The 20,676-nt window shown below is 38.2% G+C and overlaps 1 long non-coding RNA gene across 1 annotated transcript in view; it reads right to left on the bottom strand.

Annotated features, from left to right (window-relative positions):
• LOC106509551 overlaps positions 1,723-20,676 on the bottom strand; it is a 133,843-nt gene continuing 114,889 nt past the window's right edge. The window contains exon 3 of the long non-coding RNA XR_002341884.1: positions 1,723-8,876. This is a non-coding gene — a long non-coding RNA (uncharacterized LOC106509551). The remainder of the gene's footprint in view (positions 8,877-20,676) is intronic.

Genomic DNA, 20,676 nt, shown 5'->3' on the forward strand with positions numbered 1-20,676 from the left:
TACTTTAATAAAATTTAAAAAAGAAATAAGAACATTTATTAGACTGATGGACTTCACAAAGAGATCATGATTCATAGTTAATGTTCCACAGAGAGTACCATAGAAATCAACATGCTATTGTGTAGAGAAATTTTTATAATTAGAGTCAAATATCAAAAAGCATTTAGATTGCATCTATAAAGCTTTTTATACCGAGTGGTACAGAGAATTTGTCAAAACAAACCTGAAAAAGATGACTTCTCTGCCAAAGAATACCAGGGCTCTAAGACTAGCTAGCGATTTTGCGGCAAGCTTCTACTGACAGCTCAGCATCAGTGGAAACTCTAAGGTAGAATTCTTTGAGAGTAATCATATTCTTGTTTAAGAGAAATACATTCCCACCAGTTTAAGCAGAAGAGGAATTAAATGAAGATCATGAGTGACTCCCCAACTATCTAGGAGGGCCAGAGGACCAGACTCGGAAACTGAAGCTGGGAATGATGTTCGATATTACACAGAGCTGCCCTAGTGGAATCACCCACCACTGTGTTGCCAGCCCTGGACATGTCCTCTTGAACCTCTGCCTCTGTATAGGGTGTTTCTGCTGTGAATGGAGTACACCCCAAAACCGTCTGATCTGAATTCCGTCATGGATGCTTTTGACTGGTGGAGAGCAGATCTTAGACATGCACTGAGGATGCAAGGGGGTGGCAAGTGAATTCCAGCCTTTTACTTTGAGAAGGTAAGGACTCATAGACAAGGAAACCTTCAAGTTTAGAAAAAGTGCTCAAAATGCTTGGAAAGCAAAAAGAATGGTATATTTCCACCACACCTATCAACCCAGAATCTGGTTCCTGGCATAAGCTCTTAGGTCTCAGACAAAAATAAATCAAGATAAATTTACCTGTAGCCTAGAAGGAGTCCACAGTTCGTAGTGACTGACTGACTCCTAGCTATTTGCTTCTTTAAATCTTATCTTTTAATATATATGGATTTACGTTTGTCAAAGACAACAATGTGATATTATTATTTATACTAACTTCGTAGTTACCTTTTTATTTATGAATCAGAATTAACTGGATGCTATGATAGTCCTTCTTTTCCACCCATTAGCAGGTACCATTTCACACCTGCTAGGAGTTTTGGGGTTTGGGTACTGTGCCTTGGATGGGATAGTGATGCTAGGAAAGTAGTTTTCAACCTCAGGGAGTCTTAGAATTATCTGAAAAGGTTGTTTAAAATACAGGTAGAAGAGTTACCATATGACCTAGCAATTATACTCCTAGGTAATACCTGAGAGAACCAAAAACCTATCTACATAAAACCTTGTACACAAATATTCATGGCAGCATTTACAACTGCCAAAAAATGAAAAGCCAAATATCCAACTGATGACTGGATTAAAAAAAAAATGTGGTAGCGGGTTCCCATTGTAACGCAACAGAAACAAATCTGACTAGTATCCATGAGAATGAGGATTCGATCCCTGGCCTCACTCAGTGGGTCGAGGATCCGGCATTGCAGTGAGCTCTGGTACAATTTGCAGACACGGCTCAGATCCCGTTTTGCTATGGCTGTGGCTGTGGCTGGCAGCTGTAGCTCTGAATCAACCCCTAGCCCAAGAAATTCCATATGCCATGGGTGCAGCCCTAAAAAAGACAAAACCAAAAAAAAAATTAGTATATCTAAACAATAAACTATTTATTATTCAGTCATAAAAAGGAATGAAGTACTGATTCATGATATAAGATGAATGATTTCTTAAAAGATTACACTAAGTAAAAAAAAAAAACAAAAAAACACATATTATATAAGTCCAGTGATATGAAATGTCCAGAGTAGGCAAATCCATAGGGATAGAAAGTAGATTACTGGTTGCTATTGGCCTGAGGGAGTGAGTGATAGGTGGTAGATGGGGAATGAGTTCTATCCAATGAGTTTCATCTTATGTTGAAGAAACTTCCTATAATTAGATAATAGTGATGTATTTCAAGAAAAAAGAAAAAAATACAAATAGCTTTCTCGATTCCTTTGCCAAAGAATCTAAATGCAGGCATGGAATAGAGGCTGGAAACATGTATTTTTTCATTTGGATGCAGACGATCTATGAACCACACTTTGGGAATCATTGTACCTGAGCCTTATATGTGCAATCTCCTCAACTATAACACTGTAGAGACACTCACACAAATCTGTAATTCTTCAAGTTCATCATTTTACTTAGGAAAATGTACATAAAAATAGTATAGAATGCTAACAGAAAAATCTTCAGAATATGATGTATGAATAAAACACAATAGCTTTCTCCTAAATAACTGCTGTAAAACCAATGGATTTAATGATTTTTAATAAATGTATTTGTATTTTTTTTACTCTGAACCACTTGTGTTCTAGGAAAAAAATGAGTGGCTAACTCTTAATATCACTTGATTAAAGTCTAAAATATTCTCACTTGTATTAATTTATTAACTTAGCAAAATAGTAGCATCAGTCAGCCTTGTGCACTGAGTTGGTACACAAAAGAACCAGTCACCACCCTCTAGGATTGTGCCATCTAATGCCGTGGTTCTCAGCCTTGGGCTACCCACTGAAATCAATTGGGGAGGCTTTAAAAAATTCTTAATCCAGTGTTGCCATGAGCTGTGGTGTAGGTTTCATAGTTGCTGTGGCTGTGGCATAGGCTTGGGAACCTCCATATGTTGCAGGTGTGGCCTTCAAAAGACAAAAAAAAAAAATTCTGAATCCTAGGTCCCACCCCCCAGAGACCCTGATTTCATCCATCTGGAGTATAGGGAGGGCATCAAGAATTTAAAAATCTCTTGAATCATTCTAACATGCAATCAAAATTTAAAACCACTGCTGGTGTGATAAAGAGATTAACCATACATAGGTCATGTCCCACATGATGGCAGCAATCCAAAATTACTATGGAAACTCATGAAAGCATCCCTAACCCAGGCTGGAGAGGGGCATCGCTCAACAAAGGCTTCATATGTGGAGGAGGCGGGGAGAGTACCTGAGCTGAGTATTAAATTATGGGGACAAAACTGCCAAATGAAAACAGGGGTGAGAGAGATCCAGGCAGAGGCAACAGACCATGCAGAGGCAACAGACCATGCAGAGGCAAGGAGAGGTGAAAGAGCCTGAATGTTATCTTGAGGAAAAGCCTGTGAAGTCAAAGCCCAGCAGACAGGGCATGTATTTTGTTGCTGGACATATGCCCCTAGACATTTCCTCAGAAACCGACTTGAGCGAGCATGGCTGGGACTCTGAGGTCATGGCATCTTCTTACTTTCTTGCTCTTGGGGAAAGGCAGCAGTATCCTAGTGCCCTGTATTAGGGACTCCCAGTAGAAGAAGAAAATCTAGGAGTGCTGGGCATTTCCCAGGAAGTTGGTAGCTACTGAAATGGATCTTGGAGTTAGTCTGTTTTGCAGAATGTTTAACACGTATCTACTCAGATCAATTGCAGAGCCTCTTTTCCAGAAATGCTGAAGCCCACGTCCCAGGTAAAGATCCTCTGTGAACCCTAAGTTAAATAACCACTGAACAGCAGGGAAGACACAAACTAGGCAACTAGTAGGAAACCAACTACAAAGGAATTTCCGTACAGAGCAAGAGATACCTATTTCTCTCTTATCCCTAAAAGAACTTTGGGAGTTACCACCTAATTATGTCAACACACCCTGCTTTAGGTTCCTGTCCCTGTACACTCATTATCTTTAAAACAGGATTGACAGACCAATACAGGTGGCTCTCTGGTGGAGTAAACAATCCATGTTATTTCCAGAGGAATACTTGAGGTTGTAGGGAGATTGCCTTTATCTGATGTGACGGAGTCAGTGATATGATAATATGTTTTCTTTATTGAGTCTGGGGGGATCACTTCTTTAATGTGACTTCAAAGATCTGAAATGAAAGAAACTTACATTTTGGCAAAGGTTTAACACAATAGTGAACATTAGCATACAATCCAAGCTTTCTGATGATTTCTCCTTTTAGATCTCTTTATTGCTAAAATGTATATAGTGCATTATGGCTTCTGAGATCCTTTCACAAAGATGACTACCCTCTCCTTGGACTGCCATAATTTATAGAGAGACTTAACAGCTGGCCCAAGGTTAGAGAGTCATTGTGTCCTACTTGGAATAGGCAGAAAGATATTTAGGCTGCAGTTCCTCAGCACAAAATGAATAGTCTATTGTCTACACGGTGTTTGTAGTTGTTCAAGCACCTTGGTCTCCATTTACTGGGATAGCTTTACCCTCTTTTGTTTTTACAAAGTATTTTAAAGCACATAGAAATACACACACATCCTCTAATATTTTTTTATTTAACCTTAGCATTTCATTTACAATCATCTTCACACCCTTACTGGTTTATATTAGGTGAAGTTTTTTCCTATTTTGAGTGATGCTGTGAATTTTGTGTATGGAACTGAATGAACATTATTTCTCTCAAAAACTTTCATGTACATTTATCACATTTCATTCATATTATATTTCTAATTTAGTCATCCTTTAAAAGTCATGTTTTTCAGCTCTTGCACTGCAGGTCCAAAATGTAACCAATGAAACCTTAGCCAAAAAGTCAATAATATGAAAGTATATAAATTTTAAAATTGCCTTCCCTTTCTTCCTACCTTTTCTCCCCTTATGTCAATAACATGTAATTTCTATACTCTAACATAGAAAAACATATACATACATGTACATTTTGTAAAGTTGAGATTTTTTTCAGTTTGTTTTCACAAAAATATGATCTCTGTGTAGCACTTTGCAACTATATGTATCACTTTCCCCTCTATCAATAAATCATTATCATCTTTATAATAAATCTTTTTAATGATGTACTCTTTAGTAAAATTTGTAACAAGAATTATTTTAATCTAAATATGTTTTTAACATAAAAATGTCTCATTAGCTTTTTGGTTGTACTTTCCATGTCCTCTGTCCACCATATAGCTAACATCTTTCAAAAATCCTTTTTATCCTTTTATCCCCATAATATAGACACATTACATATGTGTACATGTCCACACGCATGCGCGCGCGCGCGCACACACACACACACACACACACACACACACACACACACAATCCAAGCAAAATATTCACTGTAATGTCAAGTGATGATTAAGGGCTGGAAGTGTTAAGGTGAATGTTTAACCTCCAGCTCTTGAGAGAGGGAGAGGAGCCCTCATTTACAGTGTTTGCCTATTTCAGTGTTTAAATAAATACCCCCACCCACCATGACCCTTTTTAAGCCACCAATGTTAGATCATCCTGTTCCTAACTGTCCTGAAAGTTTAACAACCTGCTCTTATAAGCCCACATGAAGAGGCTCCAGGATGCCACTGACTGAGGCCATGGTGCCCACAGTGGATGGTGCTGTGCCTTGTACCTGGCATCTCGAGGTGAATGGGGAGACTCATCTAACAACCAGTCTCTCTCCTAAGAAGTCCAAAATGTCTTCTTGGCCCCTTTTCTTGATTATTCTGCAGGAGACTAGAGAACTAGTCTTTATAAAGATTCCATGAAGCTCTTCTAACCTCCCTAGAGATCTTTAACATGGAGTTGGGCAACCAGGTTTTCATGGACTTTATGGGTTTATCTCCATTTTGGCCAATGTTGAAGCTAAGAATTTATCCAGGTATCCTGCAGGAAGTCCTAAGGCCCAGCTCACAGCCTACTGTCTCTGGCATCTGGAATTAAGAGTGACAGAGAAGAAGGGAACTTGGGTGATCAAGTACATCCTCAGGTAGTCCTTAAGCCCACTGATGTTTGAAGATCCTATCCTAATGGGTGACTGTTTCCTCCATGGCAGCATGACTGTAACCACCAGAAAAGACTTCAGGTACAAGACGGTACCAGAAACCATGGAACAGAAGGCTAACACAAAATCTAGTCAATTACAAACCATACTACAACACAATTTTATTTTATTTATGTATTTTTTAATGATTTTTATTTTTTCCATTATAGTTGGTTTACAGTGTTCTGTCAATTTCTATCAACTTTAAAATAACTATAAATATTTCCCAAACTCTACTAGCTACTTGGTTTCAAAATGTAAACCAAAGGACAGTAAAGGGAAGATTTAAATAAATTAAAATCTAGAGACAAGTCAATTAACTATTGGACTCTGGCATTGTCCATGGCCACATTTGAATCAACTGTCCTGATTCTTTTCCTCTATGAACAAAAAATTTGGCATTCCAGGGACAACATTCTGGGCTTGGTAGGACCCTGCCTTATCACCTAGTATCACCTAATCAAGAAACACAGAAAACTGCTTGCCCTTCTCAGAGAGAAGGGCTTTCACTTTGCTCCTTGGATACATTGTTTAACCTTGGGACTCTGGCCACATTCAAGTTACATCCTTTGCAACAAAACCCTTTCCGTCTTTCCTTCCCCTTGATGCCCAAAACGCCTATGGTCTGAGGAAGCTGAGAGAGATCAGAGTTAAAAGCACTGCTTAAGACCTCATTTATTTATTTCCCAAATATTTACAGGATGCGTATGGTGAGAAATAGCAGTTAACAAAATAAACAAAATCCCTGCCATCAGAGAGCTTACATTCTAGTGGGGCAAAAAAGACCAGCAAAAAAACTAGTAAATACCAAGTATCAGAGGGTACAAAAAAGCTGAAGAGAAAAATAGAGTATAGACACTGGTTAGACCTTAGGAAGGGGGTATTATTTTATACAGAGTGGCAGGGACAGGTCTCATTGGTAAGATAATATCAAAACAAAAATGGGATGGAGGGAGTTCTGGGAATGTTGGGGAAAGGACATTCCACCAGAGGCTCTAGGAAAGGCAGAGTGCACCTGCTTGGTTTCAGAGCACTGGTCTCTGCAGATGAAGACTTTGGAAGCACCACAGATAAGATGGCCCTCACAGTGCTGCCACGATGTCGGTCCCTCAGGGCCCTGGAGGCACAGTGGGTGACACCCAGCTTCCATGTTAGACTATGTCTGTGTTGCAGCCTGGGTACCAACCTCAGCGTCAAGCCTCAAGGCAAGATTTCCATAGAGAAGAGGAACTAGTAAACCTCAGTGCTCCAACCCATTGAAATACCTTGCCTATCAGCTCTTCATTGAGAAAGAGTCACGCAGGCAAACCTGCCCCTCCCCTGAAGATGTCCATGAGGGCACTGGGATGTTTTGTACAAGTGCTCTGAGCAGTTACTGACAGCATTAGTGCAGAAAGTAATCCGACAATACAGGTGTTTCTCCCACACTTTGTATGCGGAAAGTCCGCCTTCTCAAGTCTATGAGTACAGTTAATGTTGACAAAGCCTGGGGCTGTTTGCAACCACACCTCTTTCCTTTACCATCTGCCCAGGTCTTTGGTCAGCAGGAGGCTTTCTATTTTCCATTACTGAGTTCACGCAAGGTTGACCCACACACCCTTGGGATAGTCAAAACGTCTCCGTTATGTCACCTTGTTAGAATTCACAATTTAATATGTTCTTAAATATTAAATATATTCTTTTCCTCTCTACTCATTTTCTCAGTTCAATTTCCCTGAGTGGAGATTATTTTACTAGTGAACTAGCCTCTCTTTACCACTTGGGTTAAAGGCTATAAAGTTGTTCTGGACCAACCTTCCCCCATCATTACCAATAAATCCTATTGTCAAGCCTTTCTGAGGTCTCTGCCTTACTTCTGAAACAGCCAATGAGAACACGATGCTTTCTTTGGAAAGGGCCAGCCCCAAATACCCATTCATCTCTGATCTCTGGGGTCACCCTGAGAATCCTTCTTATATGTTCCAAGAAGGTCATAGGATTTTCCCCAATACTCCTCTACAATCATGTTTCAGAGTTTTTATTAAAATTGGTGAAAGGCTTTCTGTTCCAACTATGCCCACACAAAAGAATCATTATTGATTTGGCCTTTAATTGCCAACTAGACAACTTATCCTTTGCTGATAGAAATCCTAGGCATTTCCAAAAGCCTTAGTCCTCACCCCACCCAGAATACCAGGCCAACAAGGATCAGTGTGCATGTCCACCCAACACTAACCATGGTTATATTCCTAACCATGAGCATACTCAGGAAAGAAATGAGAGCAAACCAACGGAAGACTTAAGACTTCTACCCACCACCCCTGACTCTTTGAGAAATATCAGTAACACCTAAAAGAGACTATATTTTGGGATAGGACCAAGGCTGAAAGCTGTGTTTCCCTGGGAGAAAAAACTTAGCAGCTGTAGTTTTCTTTGAAACATTAATATCAACCACTTACTTTCTAGCCACTCAAAAGGGAAGGATAGAGCGAATGATATAACTCTTAGTTTTGATTGAGAAAGGGACTGGAATTGCTCAATGTCCCATGACATTTATTTGAATGGATCCTGTTTAAGCATGCCAGCTGGAAAAAACAGTATTTATAAAAGCAAACAAGCAACATTCAGCAAGGAAGCAGGACCTGTGAAATAATGTGGAAAAACTTCATTTCCAAACTCCCATTCTTAATGTTTTCCTCATTGGGGGTTCATAGATAGTAAACAGGTTTTGTTTGAGTCTTTCCAAAACTCCCCCAGTTTTTCCCTGAATGGAACCCTTTCCGAGTGCTTTTCTCATGGAATTTCACAGACTCAAAGAAACAGAAAATGCAGTTGCCTAGATTTGGGAGAGCATTAATTTCAACATTGTTTTAGGTGGATCCACATGAAATCAGAGTCTGCATTAAAGAATCAGCTGTGATTCGTGGAGAAAGGAGCTCTGTGTGTTCTACAGAACAAAATGTGGGGCTACCACATAACTCACCCACCTTCTGTCCACCTGCCCCTTGGGAGCTGCTGTCCTGAAGTTAGGGTCACTCCTTCTTGGAAAAGACAGTGTTCAGGAAGTCACACAGCTCCTTATGAAGCAGTGTCTTTTTTCACCACCTATAAGATAAATGGGGTTGGATTGGTACCAAATCTTTGAACTCAAACATACCTGTTTCAAAAGAAACAATGAAACTTTTTATTAAAAGGCTTTAATATGGGAGAGGACAAGTCTGGTCCTTTGCAAGCACATGAGCTGATCTTTATGATAATCTGGGTTATCTTGACAGGAATCTTGGACCAGATTTTAGAGCTCTTATAAAACTAAAAGACCTTCATTAAGTGTTTGCCTGAAGAGTCAATGTGAAGGACTAGGAATGGATAGTCACTGGGAAAGGGATGGCTAATAGCACTTACTTCTATTTTATCTATTAAAACTCATTCCCACTTTACAACGGCTATGAAAACAAGTTACACACAGTGGCATCAGAGCAAAGTTCAGAGACACAGCCCAAAAGCCTGCAGGTCCTATTTGTGCTATCTCTCTCCATAACATAAAAAGTACTGCTTTGCAATAAAGTGTAAAGCTAACAAAACTCTGAGCAGAAACATGTGCAGTCATCTCCTCATCAGTCATAAATGGTGACTCCCAGGGTCAGCAGGAGCCTTGGAGGTCGCCAGGTTCAAAGACCATGAGAGACTGCAACAGCTCGGCAGCATCCCAGTCCTTACAGGAGGACCAGATATGCTCCATTGGACAGGCTTCCAGCTCTCATCAGTGCCCTTCAATCCACAGCCCAGGAGGCTACAGCTGTCCTGTTTGTTACACCTGGGTTTGCGAAGGACTGGCCCCCAGGGTCTTCTGGCAGGGCCTTCTGATGGCCTTTAACCGATCCAGAAATACAAATCCTTCTTCTATTTACTGCCAAAGATATACAGTTCCATATGCCAAAAGATGTACAATTTCATATTTCTTCCCAAATCACTCTTAGGAAGAACTCAAGATTTTCTACTAGTTAAATGTCATTATGAATTACTAGCATTTAAGGTTTCATAACCTAAATTTAGCATGTTGCTAGAATTTAAGGAAGAAGGTATTTTATAAGCAGTGTGAGACAATGCTGGCAATGCTGGAAAGCTACTGGTACACATGTAAACAACCTGTAGTATGCTTTGACAACTTTATGGTCAATTTTTGGTTCTCAATTGTTGCTTTTTTTTTTTTTTTTTGCTTTGTAATTGTAAGTTAATGTTAGTTTAGCTTTGCCATTTTTACTATAATTTCCTGAGAACTTTCTGGTTATTGAGGATCATACAGTTGAAGACTATTTGGCTATTATTTGATAATGAATATTTGCATTACTGATGTTTTAGCTTATATCTTTCAAATAACTAGTTATTTAAATAGGAATCATCCATGTCACTAATGGTAAAGAAGAGGTATATGACCCACACACAACCACGTCAACCCACCTCCACCAAATGGCTAATTACATACACCTTTTTGGTAGGTGTATTAATTGAATTTGTGCAGATTGAGTTGCAACACACTATCAAGACAAGGGTCATAAAATAAATGTATTATTTTAAGGACATTGATTTATAGCACATGTATAAGCTCAAACAACAAATTGATATTTTCTTCTTCATTATCACTGAGGGTTTTTTTTAAGTTGTATTTAAGTGTAGTTGATTTACAATGTTGTGATAATTTCTGCTGTACATCAAAGTGATTCTGTTATACAGATACACACATCCATTCTTTTTTCAGATTCTTTTTCCACATAGTTTATGACAGAAAATTGGGTAGAGTTCCCTGTGCTATACAGCAGGTCCATTCTTTCAGATGAAAAGACAGATTAGAATTTTCAGATGAAATAGACAGATTAGAATTTTTGACTTCTTTCCACCCTCCTTCACCGAAGTGGGACATAATTTTCTTTTTCTTTTTTTCTTTTTTTTCTTTTTTTTGAAGTGAAAGAATCACTGCTTTAAATCACAACATACTCTGAAATGTGTTTAAGTCAGAAAACATGAACTTTTTTTTTACCGAAGACATCACCGGATTGCCAAAGAAACCATTTTAGCATGGATGAAACTCAATGAGTGACAAAATCCTTATCTCCTTTGGGCGGCCCTGTATCCAACCTGCATGTTTTCCAAAACACAGATAAAATGTGCTGTCCATTTATCTTTTAAGAGTACATCAAGACTTCAGCAAGAATCTGGCTTCAAGAAAATCTGGAATTTAGGACTTCGAGAGACAAGGGTCTCTAATTCTGTAGCTGAAACTTGGTCATTCTTCTATTTGCTGAATTTTTATTTATGGTGATCTTGAATTAAATTCTGTAATGAAATAAGCCCCTTTTACTAGAGAATAAGAATAAAAACCATCTCCCAACTTTTTCTACCTCCAATGTCCTGATGACGCAGTGGTGATAGTTTTAATAATTATTTACCGTTCCACAGATAATTTGAAATCAACTATTATAACATTTGTATTCATTTTTTAAAAATGCTAAATTAAGATAAGATGGAAATGCTGAACAAAACCTTATTAGTGAAGCAGATGAACTAAGTCACCTATGCAGCCTCTCCAAGGCCCATGTTTCAAGATGTTGGCAATGGAAGAAGCAAGATAGGTCGAGGGCTGGGCAGGCTTCACAAAGTAAGTCATGAAAATTCCCAAAGTGCAGAGTGTTTTTCTGAAAAGTTGAGTTGTTCTTTCATTTCTTCTAGAAAGAGTCTAAGGAGTACAAGTTTTTCTGCTAGCACCAAACACCCATTTGGGCAGCAAAGACCTTGGATCCTGATAGCAAACTTCAAAGGTAGTTTTTAGCGCTTTCTTCTAGCATCTGTTTTTTGTGTCCTTTGGGAATAAAGCCTGCAAGGACAAGAATGTTGTCCTAGAGTTCCTTCCACTTCAGATCTTCTTGATGGCAGCAGAGGAAAGCTCAGTTTCAGTTTAGAAAATCAGTTTATTTTTCTCATCCTAATGGTGAATGATTAGCCCAAAGTCTTCGAGATGTCTGACATTTTAAAACTTTTTGATTTAGACAGGCATGGTTTATTGTCTTTCAATATGGAACCTACTGGTTCTTAAATATTTAATCAGTGTAAAACTTTAGGTACGGTCAGCAGAACACCTTGTGCAGCTGACTGTCTGTCAATAAGCCTGGCAAGTTTTCTCTGTCCCGGACACAGCTGTGCAATGTACAAGGATGTATTGAAATACTGGACCAACATATAAATGTCAAAACAGTAAAGAAACTCTTGCCTCCAACTTGATTTGTCAGAGAGTAACTTTCTATTCCTTTGGAGGAATTCCAGCAGTTCCTGGGTAAGAAGACAAGAGGCATACATATACCTGGACTCTCACTATGTAAAATTCTTGACCAAGGTCAGCGATTTCCCACTCATTCATTACCAAAGAATTTGCAGGCTTGACTCATCAATTCATTTTTTAAAGCTCTATTCAATTTTCAAAAGAAATTTAAAGTATCCTTCACTTTCTATGCAGGGACTCTGGGAAAAAAGGCTAGACTTTTCTTGAATAATTAGAAACCATTGGGAAGAGTATGTTATGCATGGGAAGAGCGGTGACTCGTGGCATTTAGTTATTTGCTCTACTATTAAGTAACAGGAATGGACTAACGCGTCAGTGTTTTGATCCATTTGGAATCAGAACCATTTAACTTTCCTTCCCTGTCATCACACTGTCCTTGAGAGTTGTATGAGGAATAAGATAAAGGTTCACTCAAGGTAATATCTGGATTTTTTCAAGCACATTTGAATGATTTGTTATATTTCTAAAACATTCGAAGAAAATGGTAAAATAAGTAGTTCATCAGAAATAGTGTGAATTTTCCAATTACTTTGTATCTGTTCATTTAATACTTATTCATCATCTATTATGTGCCAGGTTCTGTGCACACACCACAGTAAACAACATAAAGATTGCCTCTATAGGAGTGCCTGTTGTGGCTCAGTGGTAATGAACCCAACTAGTATCCATGAGGTTGCAGGTTCGATCCCTGGCCCCACTCAGGGAGTTAAGGATCTGGCATTGCCACAAGCTGCGGCACAGGTCACAGAAGAGGCTCAGATTTGGTGTTGCTATGGCTAAGGTGTAGGGTGGCAGAGGCAGCTCTGATGCAGCCCATAGCCTGGGAACTTCCATATGCTGCAGGTGCAGCCCTTAAAAAAAAAAAAAAAAAAAAAAAAAAAGATAGCCTCTGTCTTCTGGCACCTCAAGCTAGTGGATGACATAATCAACTTGAAAGGCATTTGCAATGTAGTATGGCAAGCGCTAAGACAGGATAAACACACACCGTTTGGACAGTAGCCAAGAAGGGTCCTTAATGAGACTGAGAGCAGGTGAGGGGGTTTCCCAGAAAAAGGCATATAAAATGAGACACAAAGTGTGCAGAGGAGTGCAGGTGAGACAATATCAAGCAGAGGGGTATAATGTTCATTTCTTCAAAAAGGGGTCCAGAAATAACTCTAAAGAGCAGGTGATCACCACTGAATGGTTGTAGACATAACTGGATTGAGGTTATGAAAGGTCAAACCGGGGGCAATGTGGAAAGTGAACTGGAGGAGATGCAACAAGGAATCCTAGTGCAGTAACCTGGGAAGTGATGGCTTCCCCTGGACAGAGAAAACAGATGGAAAAAGAAAGTAGACTGTGAGAACTGGAGATGTGCACAGGGGATGGGGGGAGAACCTGGTCAGGTCAAAGAACATGGGTAAAGGAGTGGAAGGTGGTGCCACTCCTGAAGGGAGGGAAGCTGCTGAGGAGCAGGTGGGGGAAAGAGAATTAATTTGATTTTGAAAACACTGCCTTTGATTTGTCTACAAGACATGAAAAGTACACTCGGTCAGAAGCAAGTTGAAACTGCAGATCTGAAGTGAAAAATGAGAACAAGCTTGGAAACGCTTTTAAGTGCAAGTCAAATAAACAAAATGGGCTCGGTGATAACAAACCTGACTAGTATCCATGAGGATTGCAGGTTCAATCCCTGGCCTCACTCAGTAGGTTAAGGATCTGGCACTGCCATGTAGGGCACAGACGTGGCTCAGATCCTGTGTTGCTGTGGCTGTGGCGTAAGCCGGCAGCTGCAGCAAGAATTCGACCCCTTGCCTGAGTACTTCCACATGCTGCAAGTGCAGTCCTGAAAAAAAAATTCATGATTGTTTTGTGGTAGTTAACTCTTTAGGCATTTTCTGGGATATGCAAAGAAGAAAATACAAATTACCTCCCACCTTCGTCCTTCAAATATCTGTGACAGCACTATAATTTCTAAGAAGTTTGTTTATTTTTAACATCATTGCTGGAAACCAAAGAGAAAAGATGGCAAGAAGAAGAGAAATTGCTATAGGAGGAGCTGGGCAAATAAAAGCTAACACTGTGTTCTAAAATCCAAAAAGAAAAAGTTTCTAATTTCATAAAATATTTGCAATAAAAATTCAATGCGTGAAGAAATACAATATTTTTACTGGGTTTTTATTATTCATTTTTTAAAGGTTAGTTTACTTCTCAGATTGGTAATTTTCAGAATCAGAGTTTTGTGTCTTTGTTGATTTATAGAGGCATTAAATACACTTAAATACAATTGCAGTATTGTTTCCCCAACTGTACCCCCACAACAGTATCACCGTGACATAGGCATAGACAAGGATCTTTGACAAGTGAGAATGGGATACTGGTGGTTTAACAAGAGTCATGGAGGGGAAAAAAAATGTAGTGCTTTTTTCTTGCAATAAATTATCCATTTTCCTGAAAAAAATGAAATGAAAATTTGCATTGTGAAGTAGAATGGAAAATAAAATATGAACTCCTGTTTCTTACCTACCTTGGATTCATTCCAAATTTATGTCTCAGACTCAAATAGCCTTTAAAACAGTATACAATGACAGACTGTAATACATTCTATGCAGCAAAGAAACAAAAACGGAAAAAAAATGCTCACATGCAAAAGACTCAGAGTGCTTTGCAGACTCTGGAAAACAAAGATTTCTTCTAGTGTGCTTATGTGTGTGTATGTTTTGTCTGGGTTACTTTTTGTCAAGATTTTGATGGATACACTCTCATCTTGACCAGGCCTCTAAGGCTAGTAAAGAAAGCGAAATCTGGCAGGGTTTTCCATTAATTATTGGGGCGACTGAGGAAAAGGAGTGATTACTCGGTGTATTACTTTGCTGAGGCTGCCATAACAAAATAATATAGATTAGGTGGCTGAGACAACCACCAGAGTTCTGGAGGTGAGAGTCCAAGATCAAGGTGTTGGCAGGGTTGCTTTCTCCTGAGACCGTTCTTCCTGGCTTGAAGACGGCCACCTTCTTGTCCTCACATGGCCCTTCCTTTTTATGTGACCATGTTATTCTTCTAAGGACACTAGTCAGATTGGACAGGGCCACTTTAAACATCTTATTTTGGTTTAATTACCTCTTTAAAGACCTTATCTCCAAATATAATATGGTTACATTCTGAGATACTGAGGATTAAGACTTCAATACCTGAATTTGGGAGAGGGATACAATTTTGCTCATGACACCCTGCTTGCCTCAAATTCATGGCCGGGGGCTAAGAAAAGATCTAAAATTTGGAAGGCAAAAAGAAATGGGCATTGTTTCCTCCTACTCCTATGACTCTGCAGTCTACAAATAACCTATAAAAATTCCGTATGGAAAAGTAAAAACGTAAAGTTACCTAAAAACAAGTCTACAAATAAAAAATGCTGCAGAGGGTGTGGAGAAAAGGGAGTCCCCCCTCCCACACACATACACCATTGATGGGAATGTAAATTTGTACCATCACTATGGAAAACAGTATGGCGTTTCCTCAGAAAAATCAATATAGAACTACCCTATGATCCAACAATCCCAGTTCTGGGCATATATCCAGACAAAACTATAATTCAAAAAGATACATGCACCCTTATGTTCATAGCAGCACTATTTACAATAGCCAAGATATGGAAACAACCTAAATGTCCATCAACAGAGGAATGGATTAAGAAGATGTGATATATATATATATACATATATATATATATATGTATAGATATATATATAAAGTGGAATACTACTCAGCCATAAAAAGAAGGAAATACTGCCATTTGCAGCAACATGGATGCAGCTAGAGATCTTGTACTAAGTGAAGTTAAATCAGAAAGAGAATGACAAATACCATATGATATCACATACATGTGAATCTGAAATATGGCATGAATTAATGTCTACAAAACAGAAACAGACTCATGGAGACAGAGAATAAACTTGTGGTTGCCAAGGAGGATAGGGAGGAAATGGAAGGGTTGGTCAGTCTGGGATTGGAAGATGCAAACTAGTACACTTAGAATGGATAAGCAATGAGGTCGTAGGGTGCAACACAGGGAACTACACCCAATCACTTGTGATAAAATATGATGGAAGATAGTATGAAAAAAAGAATATGTATATATGTAAGCCTGGGTCACTATGCTGTACAGCAGAAATTGATACAACACAGCAAATCAACTACACTTTAATTTTAAAAAGTTATCTAAATACAGAATGTTAAATGATAGTTTAAGAACATGGTGACTCATGGAAATCATAATTGAGTATCTGCTAATCCACTGTTTTCAGTAAACTTACCTAGCAAGTTTGGCACAGAGGCAAAAGCTCCAGGGCTAGTGAGTTGTTTACAGTTAATTCTGAGGGATGCCACTTCTAAATCTGTACAAGCCATAGTTCATGATTACTTTATAAAAGCACTAGAGACTTTCTAAATCTGCAGTTTAAAAGGTGTAAATCCTAAGAGCAAAATAAAGTGTTTTCTCCTAAAACGTCAAATATTTCTTCTACCTCAAAGTTTCTGTATTTCCTATGCTGTCAAAAATTAAGAAATACTGTATTGTTAAAGTTTATAAGCATCTAGAATAACTGCAGTAAAAAAAAAGAAATGAATTTAAATCAAATCTGTAATTACATAAAAATAAATTATGCTTTGAAATCTTTAAAATTTTGTGTATATACTCACACATATACGTGTATGTATACATATATCTCTCCAATTATAGAATTAGCAAACAACTTTGCATGTGGGGCATTTTTATAGCCTGAGCTTTCTCATGTAACTTTAGTCCCATCAAAATTAACATTCATATGGTGTGCGTGAGTTTTTTCATATAGTTGTTATTAGAAATCAGAGAATACCAAAAAGGAAATGATTTACTGAAGTCTTAATTACTGATTATTACACACTTATTTTTAAGAGTCTCAGAAATAAAATAATAACTACATAAAAGTAATTCCTAACAGTAGAATTTCAAATATTATGGCATTGTGATAGAAACCTGGTATTCATCTATCAGGGAGGCTGTCAAACTTCAAATTTTTTATATTTCTAATGATTTATTTTCATTAAAAACTGATACTGAATTAGTAAAAATGGGCATTATATGTAGAAACTTATTCTGTTCATTTTAGGATTAACTCCCTTAGCAGATTTTGGGCAAATAAGTATCCTGCTAATAACAGTGACCCAGGGTTTTGGGCCTTTAAAAAGATATACTGGATGCAGGAAATTTGCCAAGACACTGTGAAGATGTTGAAATGTTGAGTTACAGCAATCTCCCAACCCCATAAAAAACTTTAAATACACAGCACAGATTGAAATTAAAAGAAAAAAGGAAAAAAAAAAAAAAGAAATCCTCAAATGTCAGACAGGCAGAGCACTCAAAGTGAAAATGCTGAGTTCAGGCTGATACCAAGAGGCTCTAGAGAAATTAGGGAGAAATTATTGATTAATGGCTGGTGATTTGGATTACCTGCCGAAGGGAAACTAGACTATGGCACCCTAGGAGCAGAAAGTTAGAACTAACCTTCATGCAAAAAGCTAACAGCCAGGAAAGACTGTTCCGCAAATGAAATGGAAACAAAAAATTTCGGGAATAACTAGGAGGAAGTTTGTTATCTACCTACAGCTGTATGTTGAAACATAATCAACCACAAGGAACTGAAAACTTAATCCTGCTCTCCTAAAGGATAGAGGTCTGATTTCACATGATACACAAGGCTCTATATCCCCAAGCTGAGAAATTAACACAAAAAATTTTCCAAACATTAGTGCAAATAGGACTGCCACAGAGATGAATCCCAAGAAAGAAGTGTTTACAATAAAAAAAAAAAAATGACAACCTCTCTGAGTTGACGAACAAATAAAGGATTTGCATAGTACACTGGAAATGGAGATAATGAAGGAACTTTAAAGGGATTTCAAATTATTTACATTTTTTTTTAAAGGAAGAAAACCATAAGACAAAAGGCAAGGTGGTATGTAGAAGAACAGGAAGATTAGAAAAATTACCTAACAGAAATTCTAGTAATGAAAAATATACTAATAATGCGAAAAGGTACATGCATCTCAATATACATTGCAGCTCTATTTACAACACCCAAGGCATGGTGGCAACCAAAATGCCCATGGAGAGATGACTGGATAAGAAGATGTTGTATATATACACAATGGAATGCTACTCAGCTGTAAAAAAAGGAACAAAATAATGGCCATTTGCAGCAACATGGCTGGAGCTAGAGATTCTCATACTAAGTGAAGAAAGACAAATATCATATGATTATCACTTACATGTGGACTCTAATAAAAATGATACAAAAGAACTTAGTACAAAACAGAAACACACTCACCAATTTCAAAATCAAACTTATGGTTACCAAAGGGGAAATGCTGAGGGGGAGGGATAAATCGGGAGTTTGGAATTAACATATACCCACCACCAGAAATAAAATAGGTAAGTCACAAGGATCTATTGTACAGTACAGGGAACTCGATTCCATATTCTATAATAATTTATATGGGAAAAGACTCTGAAAAATAACAGATATATGTGTGTGTGTGTATATATATTTATATATATATATATATATATATATATATATAACTGATTCACTCTGCTATCCACCTGAAACAAACACAACATTGTAAGTCAACTACACTCCAACAAAACTTTTAAAAATTGCAAAAGGACAAATTTAATAATGACTAACATAGAAGAAGTGAATTAGAAAAGAAATCTAAGATCACATGGAGTCCTGCACAGAGGGGTAAATAAATACAAAATATGAGAGAATTTAAGATATACCAAAAAAAGAATGAAAAGGGCTAATAACTTCTAGAAAGAATAGAGAATAAATATTCAAAGTACAAATGAATGTATATATTCTAGCACATAAGAAACATATACAGGAGTTCCCATTGTGGCTCAATGGAAACAAATCTGACTAGTATCCAGAAGGATGCAGGTTCGATCCCTGGCCTCGCTCAGTGGGTTAAGGATCCAGTGTTGCCGTGAGCTGTGGTGTGCGTCACAGACATAGCTCGGATCTGGCTTTGCTGTGGCTGTGGTGTAGACTGGCAACTGTAGCTCCATTTCCAACCCCTAACCTAGGACCCTCCATATGCCTCAGGTGTGGCCCTAAGCAACCCCCCCCCCAAAAAAAGAAACATATACGTCTCCGAGTTGAAGAATTTCATCGTTTCCAGCAGAAAATATGAAAATAAGTTCACATATAGATACATCATAGTAAAATGTCAAAAGGTAATAATATGACCTTTTGACAAATCAATGTCAAAAAACAGAGAAAACCTTGAAGGCCACCGAAAGAAAAGGTAAGTACCTGACAAAGTCTGAAAGAAATTGATGACAGACTGCTAATCAACAATGATGACTGTCAGAAGACAATGGGAAAAAATTTGTATGAGGTTGAGAGAAAATTATCACTGCCAAATTCCATACAAAACCATCACTCAAGTAAAAGTGAAATAACATAATTAGATAAATGGAGTCAGAAAATATTGTACTATTTTTCCCTGGAAAGAACATCTAATATTCTTCATTAAGCAGGAAATTGAACCAAGAGCAGTGTAGCTGGATACAAAAAATAAATGGTGAATAAAAAAAAAATAGGTAACAGATTTTGGCAAACATAATTTAGTGTTTACTATTTTTAAATGTATTTAATTAATTCATTTAGTCTTTTTAGAGCCACACCTGCAGCTTATGGAAGTTCCCAGGCTAGGGGTCTAATCAGAGCTACAGCTGCTGGCCACAGCCACAGCCACATCAGGTCTGAGCCACATCTGAGACCTGCACCACAGCTCATGGCAACGCCAGATCCTTAACCCACTGAGTGAGGCTGGGGATCAAACCCACATTCTCATGGATACTAGTCGGATTTGTTCCTACTGAGCCGCTATGGGAACTCCTAAAAATTTTTTAAACAGATTAATTTAGAGAGCTTCGAAAGTGAGGGAGGGCTCCACGATATACTCCCCAGAATGGCTAACATGGAAGGCATTCATAATAACAAGTGTTGACGAGGATAAGGAGCAGCTAGAACACCTAGGTGGGCAGGTAAATTAACACAAGGAATCTGAAAACTGAACTTGGGCACACCTTGTGACACAGCTATTCTATTCTGATGGAATACTTCCAACATAAATTTGTATGTAACCAGAAGAAATGTACTAGACTGGTCACAGACACTCTACTTATCTCTGCTGTAAACTACCCAAAAACCCATAAAAGGAGAATAGATACATCTTTTATGCATTCACACAATAGAATATCAAACAGCAATAAGAATGAACAAAATTAAGCTACCATAGAGTGATGCACATAAGGCTTACAAACATAAGTTGAGTGAAAGAAGACAGGCACGAAAAGGTACATTCTGTGTAATTATGGTTAGTCACAGTGTAAAATCAGGCAAAACCAACGGATGATGTTAGAGGTTCAAATAGCAGTTACCTAGAAAGTGTCTGAAAGAGGGTGTGAGGGGAGCTTCTGAAGGGCAGGGTAAATCTTCTCTCTGAAGCTGGTGGCTGATGAGTCACACAGATGCATTCAGTTTG

This window comes from Sus scrofa, chromosome 2, assembly GCF_000003025.6.
Source record: "Sus scrofa isolate TJ Tabasco breed Duroc chromosome 2, Sscrofa11.1, whole genome shotgun sequence".
Classification (NCBI taxonomy): Eukaryota; Metazoa; Chordata; class Mammalia; order Artiodactyla; family Suidae; genus Sus; species Sus scrofa.